This window comes from Dermacentor andersoni, chromosome 3 (genome assembly GCF_023375885.2).
Source record: "Dermacentor andersoni chromosome 3, qqDerAnde1_hic_scaffold, whole genome shotgun sequence".
In the NCBI taxonomy this organism is placed as follows: Eukaryota; Metazoa; Arthropoda; class Arachnida; order Ixodida; family Ixodidae; genus Dermacentor; species Dermacentor andersoni.
Window position 1 is genome coordinate 88,783,200 of NC_092816.1, and position 10,553 is coordinate 88,793,752.

General features: G+C 48.1%; 1 pseudogene; it reads left to right on the top strand.

Annotated features, from left to right (window-relative positions):
- The first annotated feature begins 4,160 nt into the window (after window positions 1-4,160).
- Window positions 4,161-4,339, top strand: LOC126525341 (U2 spliceosomal RNA; annotated as a pseudogene).
- Window positions 4,340-10,553: the final 6,214 nt, after the last annotated feature.

Sequence of the window (10,553 nt, forward strand, 5' to 3'; positions counted from 1 at the left end):
ATACTGCGATATTTTTTGTTTCTGTTCGGGTTCTCGTTTAATTGGAAGCGAGAAAAGAAAAAACACATATAAGAACACGGAAGCTTAAAATACCGTTGCACACTGCGGTGAAACCGCACGTGCTATTGGCATCAAATTAATCGCGAAACAGTGGTGAGCGTGGTACAGTTGGCGCGTTCTAACAGTCTTCATTAGATATAGATTCGCGTATCCGGTTTGCTTGCTAGATTCAAACTTCTTTTTGGGCGAGTTGGTGCATACTTCATTTGAAAATTGTAACAGCGCTAACGCATGCATCCACAAAGTAACAAGGACGAAACGTAAGCGCTTGTGTCTCGTGGATGCATGTGTTAGCATTGCCTGCTAGGGGGCGAGGATACGCTCGTCTATATACTGCGATAGCTTTGCGAGCGTTTGTTCTAATCTTTTTTTTTTTTCTTTTCTCGCTTTCAAATGAAATGGAACCAGAACGGAAAAGAAGCTACCGCAGTATAGAGGGAGCATCATGGCGCAGTTCTGTCAAACTGGATGGGGTGCGCGCATGTCAATGGTGATGACAGGACGGCAGCCACTATGCATTCACTTATGCCTCGGGCACCTTCTCCGCGTTTCGTGTTTCATTTGACGCTGATAGTATGCGACTCCAGTCGCCGACAACCGTCGCATTGCGAAGGGGGCAAACTTTATGCTACGTGCGCCACAGTAAGATGGACCATCCACTGACCACCGCCCGTTTCGCCATTGTGGACTCTGTATCGGCCATTATGACCCCGTTTGAACGGAAGTTTAAGCGGACACGAGGATCGAGCAAAACGCACCGTCCTTCGTTGTACCATAGTGCTTGTAGTACCTAGACAAACGCACGTAAGAGGCAAGAGTCCCCAGCAAAAAAGTCCCCAGGTCTTGCGAAAGTCTCTAACAAAAAGTCCCCAAATGTTCCTCTCGCAACTCGCGCATGCGCACAATGCTTGGGCAAATACGAAAAAAAAAGGTGTAGTGATATACCACGAGACGTTCATTTGAGGGATCGCCAGCCGTTTGTGCGCAGGCGCGAGTAAGAGCGGGCGCAAGAGAAAAAAATCTGGGGCTTTTGTTCCTTGAACATATAACTCTGCCCAGGCACTATGGAGGAGGTTTCTTAGTGCGCGCTGAATTTGTTTGTCCCCAGACATGCCGGCATTGCGGAGTGCGGTCGAGTTTGTTTACGCTCAGCCGTTGGCTGCCCGCGCGCTGAGGCAGTGGGCGCGGACTCCCCTTGGTGATCGCTGTGTCTGAAGGGGCAATGTTGTGACTGGTGTTGTATAAGTCGCGGGTCGATTTTTTCGTCGCGACGATAGATTGGATTTTTTACAAGCACTGCTCCAGGAGGGCACATGTAACCGGCAAACGGAGGCCACAGGAGAGCACCTGAGGTTATAATAAAGCAGGCGGCGCAGGATCTCCAGGGCACCCAAGGGGTAGCGGGGGGATCAAAGCTGGAAGCAGAGCGGCCCGTGGGTTGGGGCCGTGGAGGCCGAAGCGTGCCAGGAAGTGTTCGCATAAAAAAATTGGCTGTCCGCTATCGCGAACAGCCGATCTTATACACTCCTGGCACGCGCAGGCCTCGGCGAGCTCCAACCCACGTACCAGTTCGGATTCTAGCTTTGATGTCTTCGTTGCCGCCTTGCAATGGTGTCCTGGAGGCGCCGTCAATAATGCGAAATAATGACACGTTGTTACAATTAGTGAAAACAGGATTGAATAGATATAGTTACGTCCAGCCGCCAACTTGTCACGCTAAGTTCAGCACTACAGTGCCCCGCGACTTTTTTCAGTTTATGCAACCCGTGCTCTACTACGGTCGCTACTGCTCCCACAGAAACATCTGTGATGTTATTAACAATGTACATTGCCGTAAGGCGCGATAAAGCTATGATCCGCCATGACTGACTTAGCATGAGCGCCGCAGGTGCGAGACAGTCTGTCCGACACAGCGGTCGCCAAATCGGGCGTCAGTGCTCGCTGCTTCAACTATATTACAGCGCCGGCAGCCAGCGTCCGAGCGTAAACTAACGCAACCCCACTACGAATGCCGGCACGCCTAGGGACAAACGCCTAAACACGCGCTAGGAAACCTCCTCGGTAGTGCCTAGGAAGAATCATATATTCAAGGAGCAAAAGCCCCCAGATTTTCTCTCTCGCGCCTGCGCACAAATGGCTGGCGATCCCTCAAATGAACGTCTCGTGTGATATACCCCATAGAGTTTCCTATAAGAATTACATAGATATACCCTACGGTTTTTGCTGGGTGAATTGCCGACGATGATGATGTCGATGTGGCTATTCCCTTTGAATCGGGTGGTTACAAAGTCTGCAGATGGGCGCATCGCGCAGCGCCATCTATGGAGCGCCAAGGGGGCAAGCGGCCTCGGGAGTTGCTTCTGGCCCGCTGCCCAGACATTAAGGCGGCTGTCGGCGGAGCCATGTGCACAACAGGAACAGACTGCGCCCGGGGTGTCGGGGGGGGGGGGGGGAGAAGGAGGAGGAGGGGCATTGAGACGCCGCAGGTGGAGCCTCCAGGCACGGCTCGCTCGGTGGGCAGCAAAACCCGGAGGGACGCAGCAGCGACGCGAGCCACCCGGCCGAGCAAGCCACACGCAGAGAGGAAAGGAACTGGCGAGGTCTGGAGTAATCTCCCCTTCCGTCTGTGTAAAGGCGGGTTGAAAGACATCGGGCGCTTGTTTCCCCTTCGCGATATGACGTAAAACCGGAGCCAGCGCTGACTTGAGTTGAAAGCGCCATGGAAGAACAGCTAGGCCAGAAGCAAAGGTGCCTCAAAGGAGCCGCCAGGGACTGGAGCGAAAAAAAGTCGTAAAACTAGTAATAAAACAAGTAATAAAAGAAGTTTCTGCGTGCTGACGTATAGAGAAAAGTTTGCGTTCTAAGCGTTAAAAACGATGTACTAAGAAGTTGAGGGCGTACACGTGTAAGGTAAAGGAAGGGGTGTTGTTTGTGGAGAAGAATACGCTTACAGGTAACGCTCCCGAAACAAGCACATTGCTCTTTAATGGAACGTACCTTGACCGAAGGCCCTGCAAACGATGTTATATTTACCATGTGGCATTAACGTGGCGCTAAATTTAAGACTTTTCTTTCCTTCGAAATTATTTGCGAGTGAACTAAAATTCATGCAGATTACGTCTAGCCCTGGTAACACAGGGTTAAGCTGTGCAAGACGCAGTCTATGGAACGCATAGGTTATCCCTTGTTATAGGAAAGCAAGCCTTCGTCCTGTCAGTGGACTCAAAATAACAATGCTGCGTTCACAGACGCACAAGCCAATGCCAGCACAGCTGTATAGTGTTTGTTTGATGCTAATGTGTGAGGCTTTTAGTGGCTTAACCACGAGGACCGAAGCTACATGTCAGGGTAGGATTTCTCATCTGTTCGCGTGACATGCAACTCACCCGTACATATGAATGCTCGGAAATGGCAGATCCTCTTTAAACATTTAATCTCGAGAACCGCGGCAGAAAATAAATCAGTAATTTTCCGATCGAAGGCCAAATAAAGTGCGCGTGGTATTGCAGTCGGACTTGTGCATGTGACAGCGCAAGTGATGTGATGGCATTTAGCCGCGGTAGAGACAATTCAACGAAATGAACTATCACGCCAATTGATGGAAGCTGAGCGACTTGGCTGCTGGCATAGAGGATCACAATAAGGGCAATAAATATGCGTAACGAAGAAAACCGAAGTGCATCTACGGGCGCAAACTGACAAGGTGATGCAGAGGAGTGAAAAAAAAAGAAAAATCAGTGCCCTTGCACTTTGTAGAGAAGGATGACCACCGAAGTAACTATATGATAACTATATTGATTGAATAAAGACACATACGCATAACTTTGTTGTTGTTCTCGCCTTTTATTTCTCTTACTTCGTCACCATGGTGACCATTGCCTTGCGGTCCCTGGGATATACTACGATCGGCTGCAACTGCACCCTAGCCACGTTCTTGCCGAATGTCACATCGACACACGACCGGTGACGCGTGGTTGGCACATTCACTTCAGTGTAGCACCTCACTCCGAACCTTTCCAACGTGACGGAGATTAACCACTTTCTATCGTTACATCAAACAAAACAAGTTTTGACAAAGAGACGGTGGCGCGAACGTAGACATGGCCGACGCGGGTTAAAGTGTAGTATCTCTTCTTATCAGCTTAATATCTGATACGGTTTCTATTTGGACCTAAGATAGTGCACTTACTTTTTTTGCAAAGTTGGCGGAATGCTTAAAGCCTGCTTCACCTCCGGGTCGGCCCGGTATTGCACTATCTTCGGAATCGGCCCACGTATGGGCGATAAATTCTCGATCTACGCGGCTCGATAGAAGCACGCAATTTTTTTTTTCTAGAACCTAGCCATATACGGCTTCGCTGTAAAAAAGAGAGGTACCAAGAAAAAACGGCAGACTTCGTTACTCACTGCGCACGTGCGACGCGTGACAGGTAATCGTTTCTCCGTTTCCCCGATTCCGACAGAAATAGCGCCAGAGCTCAACGGCTGTGGCTTTCGGCTGCTGAGCAAAAGTTCGCGTACTTGTTTCTTGGCCATGGCGGCCGCGTTCCTATATGAGCAAGAATGCAAAAAAAAAAGCAAAAAAAAAAACTTTTTTTTTTTTGCACCGCGAGACCCGCCGAGAAAGGTCGCCCAATGGCATTGCGCTGCCGAGGTAGCGGGTTCGATCGGGGCCGCGGTGCAGCCACATTCGCTCGTGTACCGTACATTGGGTGCTCGTTGAGGAAGCCCAGCTGGTCGAAGTTAATCCGTCTGTGCAATGATAATCGTGCGCACGCCATATCACCTTTGGCAGTGAAGATGATTCTGCAGCACTCAACTGTTTATCACATCCCATAGCAGGACGTGATCTTGGACAAGTCTGCAATTCACAGTAAACCTACACAAAAAAAGCGCGTTATGACGTTGCATTTGTTTGTTTGCCTCTGTGATGTTCACGGTGCGCTTTCGAAATTTTACTATAGCCGATCGAATAGCTGAACGTCAAATTCAATTTTAGTCCCTTGACTAGACGTTAAATGAAGTTTTAAGGCTATCCAGGCCTTACTTGATCTTTTGAAAAACACGGGCCTGGACTGTAGGCTTTGGGTAGTCTAAATAGCTTACTATATGCTCTGCATCTTTCCTCATCATCATCACCCATCATGTGCCTTTTTCGCCCCTTGTTCCCCTTCCCCCAACGCAGAGTAGCTGGCTAGAGGAATGCACCTCAGAACCAACCTCTCTGCATTTCGTGTCATTAACTCTCTCTCTCTCTCTCGATGAATCAATGAAATGGAGATTATGGTGTAGGAGGAGCGCCAATGCAGTAGCCGGATTTTTCTGAGATATGAGAAATTCTTCCTATATCAGTCTGCTATTTTTTATTCCTTTAAATTTCCTCATATGCATACGGGATGTTACACATAGGTATGCTATGACCCCCTTTTCGATCATTCGTGAGGTGCGGTGAGCCTTCCACGCTTATAAGCGTCATAGAGTCATAGCACGCCTATGTTTTCAATTCAATTCAATTCAATTCAATTTTTATTTTTCCAGAAATAATAGGTGCTGGAAAAGGTCAAGAGCTAAACGCTGTCTCGACAGCTTGACTAGGCCCATGACATGTGTAACAGCCCGTCTGCATATGATACTCTGGCGGCATAGTTCAGGCGTTTCGCGCTCTTTGTCCTGTCCATTTAGAGCCGCTAATATGTTCGCACGAAGAGGAGATTGGTAGTTGTTGGCACAACGCCCAATGTACGTACTGCTTATCGTAACCGAGAGTTGGTTGCTTCTCTTTAAGCTTTTACCCGGCACGCAAACTAGAAAGCACGCGTATTAATAGCGTGTCCCGCAAGCAGTGCCAGAAAGCCGCGCTGTCGCAACGCAATGAGTGTAAGTAACAATGCGGAAAAGCGCAAACAGTCAGGATGAGGAAACAGTGTATGACGCCGTGTTTGAATCCCGGTGGTAAGGGTTAGAGGCATCATTAAGCCCACGTGACTGGAGATCTAGCGGTAAAGTTTGCCAACACTGTCGCAACCCTGCCCGGTCTCGGTGCCGCCCCGGTCGTGGGCCACGGGGCTCATCTAGGGACGCAGGTGACAGAGGTCGCGAATTTACGCAACGAGCCAGGGGCAGGGTTCTGGAATCCCTTCGCAATAAAGAAAGCAAGCTATAGGATGGAACGCGCGCAAACACAAACTCTTGCCAGATCCCGTTAAGCTCTCGCTAAAAAGCCACCCTCCGAGTTTTCGTACCGCTCTTCTATTTTGCTCTCTAACTCTTCGCGAGGCATATTATTTAAAGGGACAGTATGTAGCAACACGAAATAAGTTAAGACTGGAAAACATTTCTTCAAAACTCTATTTTCATTCATTTGACAGTAAATAATCACCGGTTGCTGAAAGGCTTCGATGCCCAACTTTCCAGTTTTGAACCTGAACTCTCACTGTGTCAATGCGACTTCACATATTTTAAGGTATCTTCTACTTGGACACCTTTGGAGCATAAAAATCGCTAGTCTGATGACGTTGTTCCTTTAGAGTCTCCTCGCGACCACAGTAATCGCAAGTAAAGTGTTGTCGGCCATTACAGTGCGAAAAGCAAACGACTTCGTAAAGGCCACTCCTAGCCATAGCCGACAAAGCAGCGTGGCCTCACTCCGGCAGAGGCCGATTGGAATGCAAACGTGGAGCGAAGAGTCCAGTTGGTGCAGTCGATTGTCTTTAAAAAATTGTCCTTGCGACAGTGTACACAGACCATTGCTCACGACTGCGATCGCTTTTGTCACAGACCATTAACAGCGCAAATCATACTTCACAGTTCATAGACCTCATTAGTTCATCGCATCACAGGACCACGAAGACATTGCTTCAATGTTGAAGGACGACAGACCTGCACAAGCGGCTGTAGCCTGAACCGGTGTTAATTGTGCTGCACGTGATCCTATAATGCTCTGATAGCGACCGATGATCGTGACCAGCTATGAACCTGTGCCAGTGCTTTCTTTGTTTTTTTTCTTCTCTTATCTTTGTACCTCTCCCGTTCCCCAGTGCAGGGTAGGAAACCGAATTTTCGGTACTAATCCACGACCTCGAGCTGAGCAGCCCGAACGCTAAGCCCACTGAGCCACCGCGACAGGTACAGCGCTTCATTTACTTTATTTGACCCCCAGGGTGAAACACAGGAATCTACGAGGTCGTTCGCAGCCAGAACGAAGAAAGTTTAGGCAAACCCACGCCCACTTGCCCGTTATTTCCACGCTTGCCGAACCGTCGCACTGGCGGAGCACACCACATACACCAGCACCAAGTTTCCCCTCTAGTGTCGATAGTATGAAACTTTCTGGCACCGCCGGCCTAATAAAAGCTGCTGATGCTGGAAGTGCCGATTGGAGCCAAAGCGTGCCAAGTCCGGGCCGGAATCGATTCATCACCGGGGCTGCGACGTTACTTTGTTTTTTCTTCCTTTTCATTTTTCTTTCACCCTTGCACAGCCGTATTTCGGTCTGATGTGTAAACATGCCCCCCCCCCCCCCCCCCCCCCCCCTCTTCCCCGTCGTCGACGTGGCTCGCGCCCAACGTTCGATTTGCCGGAGGCGAGTTAACCGTTCGGTGACCAAAAAGCGCGTCCGTCCGCGGCAAGCTCGCGCGTGACGTCACTCGCGACTGCCGCCAAAAGTTGGCAGCCGCCCGGCCGCAAAATGGCAGGTCACGGCCGCCGGCCGACAAGGCACCGTGAGCGGCAAGACCGAGAATGCTGGTGCTAAACATAAACAACCAGGGTCACTGAACAGACGCCGGGCAGATCGTGTTCACGACGTGAAAAATGAGAGGCAGACGGGAACGTCTCTCTCTTACGTGTCTCGACAGGTTGCGCCACAGGCGGCGTCTCTCGAGCTGTCGCGTCTGCATGCCATACTTCGGCATTGGAGCCCCTGGGTGAAAACTTTCGAGCATGATAAATTCTAACCGGGAAAAGCCCCAATTATGACGCAGGTCGCATTCATCAATTGGGAACCTAGCTTAAGCCTGTCACCGTTTCTTTTCTTGTGTTTTTTTTTTTAGGCATGAGCTGGTGAACGATGTTCGTTTGTTTGTTGCATACCTTGTCCTGCCTCCGCATCGTCTGCGATCGGAGCTACTGAGCTCGCTTTGTGTACGACTCGCCTTCTAGCAGCGTAGGCGACAAAATGTGGAAGTGTTACATGAAAATGCAGAATGATTGATATATAGTGTGAATTACTCTCCTCAATTAAAAAGCCAACTCGTTATATGTGCACTGTCCAGTGTTGAACTATTTGGCAAGGCACTGTCAGCTAAGTCCGGAAGGCGTTTGCAACAAATATTTTGCTGTAAAAAAATGTTAGACATTATCACTCAGGCCAATCCTTAAGCGTCAACCATAACATCATTAGCTCACCATATAATGAAGAGAGCGGCGATGACGCCAGGGAAGAAAGGGGAAGGGTCTACAGTTTCTTTACTTTAGCGGAAGCTTTCTCGTTCGTTGTAATCTGTTACGTACTGGTGTCATAGGCAGCGGCTACTGGCCTGGAATTACTCGACTGAATCACTTTCGTCGCAAAAAATTCGTCAAAATATTCATTAAAAAGGAACCCCTTTCCTTGATCACACTGTATCCAAGGAACCCGCACGGGCTCCGAAACGCGCAATTTTTTCTATCTTTGACCTGGGTATTCACCGCATGTTCATCTTCAGTTGTTTTGATGCATTAGCATTAAAAAAGAATGTGTTTCGCAATGTCACCGAACGCGTTTGCAATATCTTTTTACACCAACGCTCGGCTGCAAAGCATTCGTGAGCAAGAGAACACGCGCATGACCTGCAGTTTCCATTCGCAGGGCTTTATCGACGCAGGACGACTGCGAGAGAGGCAAAGTCGCAACGGATTCATTTTAAACAAATGCGCAGAACACAATGACACTAAACGCGATAAGACAAGGATGGCCTGGTCGGCTGGTTGGTAAATCATCTTAAAGGGTTAACAGCGCACACGGACGGCGACAGAGTGAGGAAGTGCTGTGTCCCGTTGTTCTTCACTCTGTCCCCGCCTGTGTGTGCTGTTAACCCTTTAACGATAAGAGTGACATGGACGTACCACCGAAATCGCTTGTAACGCAAAGCCCAGTAACGGTGTCTATGAAGAGTAATTGTATTTTAAGCTTATAGTACCCCGAACGGCGCTTGTTTGCTGGCAATTTCTTATTGCTCAACTCCTAGTAGTAGTTGTCCTCCCATCGACGGAAGTTTGTCTAGTTCTCCCCCGGATGTAGCCGTGTTCATCCACTAACGCCACATCGCATCGCGGCCCCTTGTATTGGTCACTGAACAGCTAAGCGATTGTGACGAGCAAAAGTATATTAACGACTTCACTACCAGCCTTAATCCCTGCATTCTGGGTGTTTGCTCTATTTCTAGACTGTTGCTCAATTCCATTCTGGAATGTTGCTCAGTTTCACTCAAGAAAGTGGATGACCGCGTCACCCCTCGACATGAGTGATCGCTGTGCTTAATTCACAGTCCACGGCGATAGTGAGCGAAAATATCCCCTTCGGCCACAAATTATGATAGATTGCCAATAAAACCATGGAAGTTCCATAACTTTATTCCGAGATGCTGCAGACACTATCGAACGAAAGTCAAGGTTTCGCAGGATGGTCCTTCGTAGATTTTTTGCCAGCCCATGTAATTACAGAGTAACTGAATATCTGTTGATTTGAGGTTTTATTTATATGCAATATCTTTAGTCTTTTCAGGCTGTTAGAGGGTGGGTAAAACAAAATAAAGTTGTCTAAACAGCATTTTCAGTCTTTCTTAGAATGTGTCAACATAATTACAGTTAAAAAACACACGAGAATCAATACTGTTCTAGTCAACTATAGTTCGCGGCAAATATGCGTATTTAAATGCAGGAACTATGGGTGGACAGGACAAAACAACGTTCACACGGTTGGTTATTGCTGAAGCTCGATCAGGGGATTGCAGAAACTGTCCGGGATCGAAGTTAAGTTTTCCGTTTTAAAGGAAATAAAAATACTTCAAGCGCTCCATCGTTCTTCGGGTAACCAACCCTATGAATCACTGTCGTTACCGATTGCTTCTTGCCATAACATGAAAAAAATCAACCTGGCGGTCACTGTTTGAATTCGTTCAAGTGTCTTAATGCTTTCTGGCCATGTGGGTCTCAGACTAAGCCAGAATACTCCAAAGTCGTTCCAACAATTATTTTATACCTCATTATGTATTGACATCAGGTGTGGCATACTTCAATTTGCGTTTTAACAGATAAAGTTTCTGCCGAGTGGATCCAGTAACGTTCTTCATCTACTTAGTCGGCTTTAGGTTGTTAGTAATTGATACACTGAGGTATTTTCATTGAACAGTAGGTTTCATTCAAATATCTCTTACTGCGTATAGTATAACTTCAACGCGGTTTTTTTGTGATGTACACTGTTTTATTTATAATAATTTTCGTGTCATATTCAT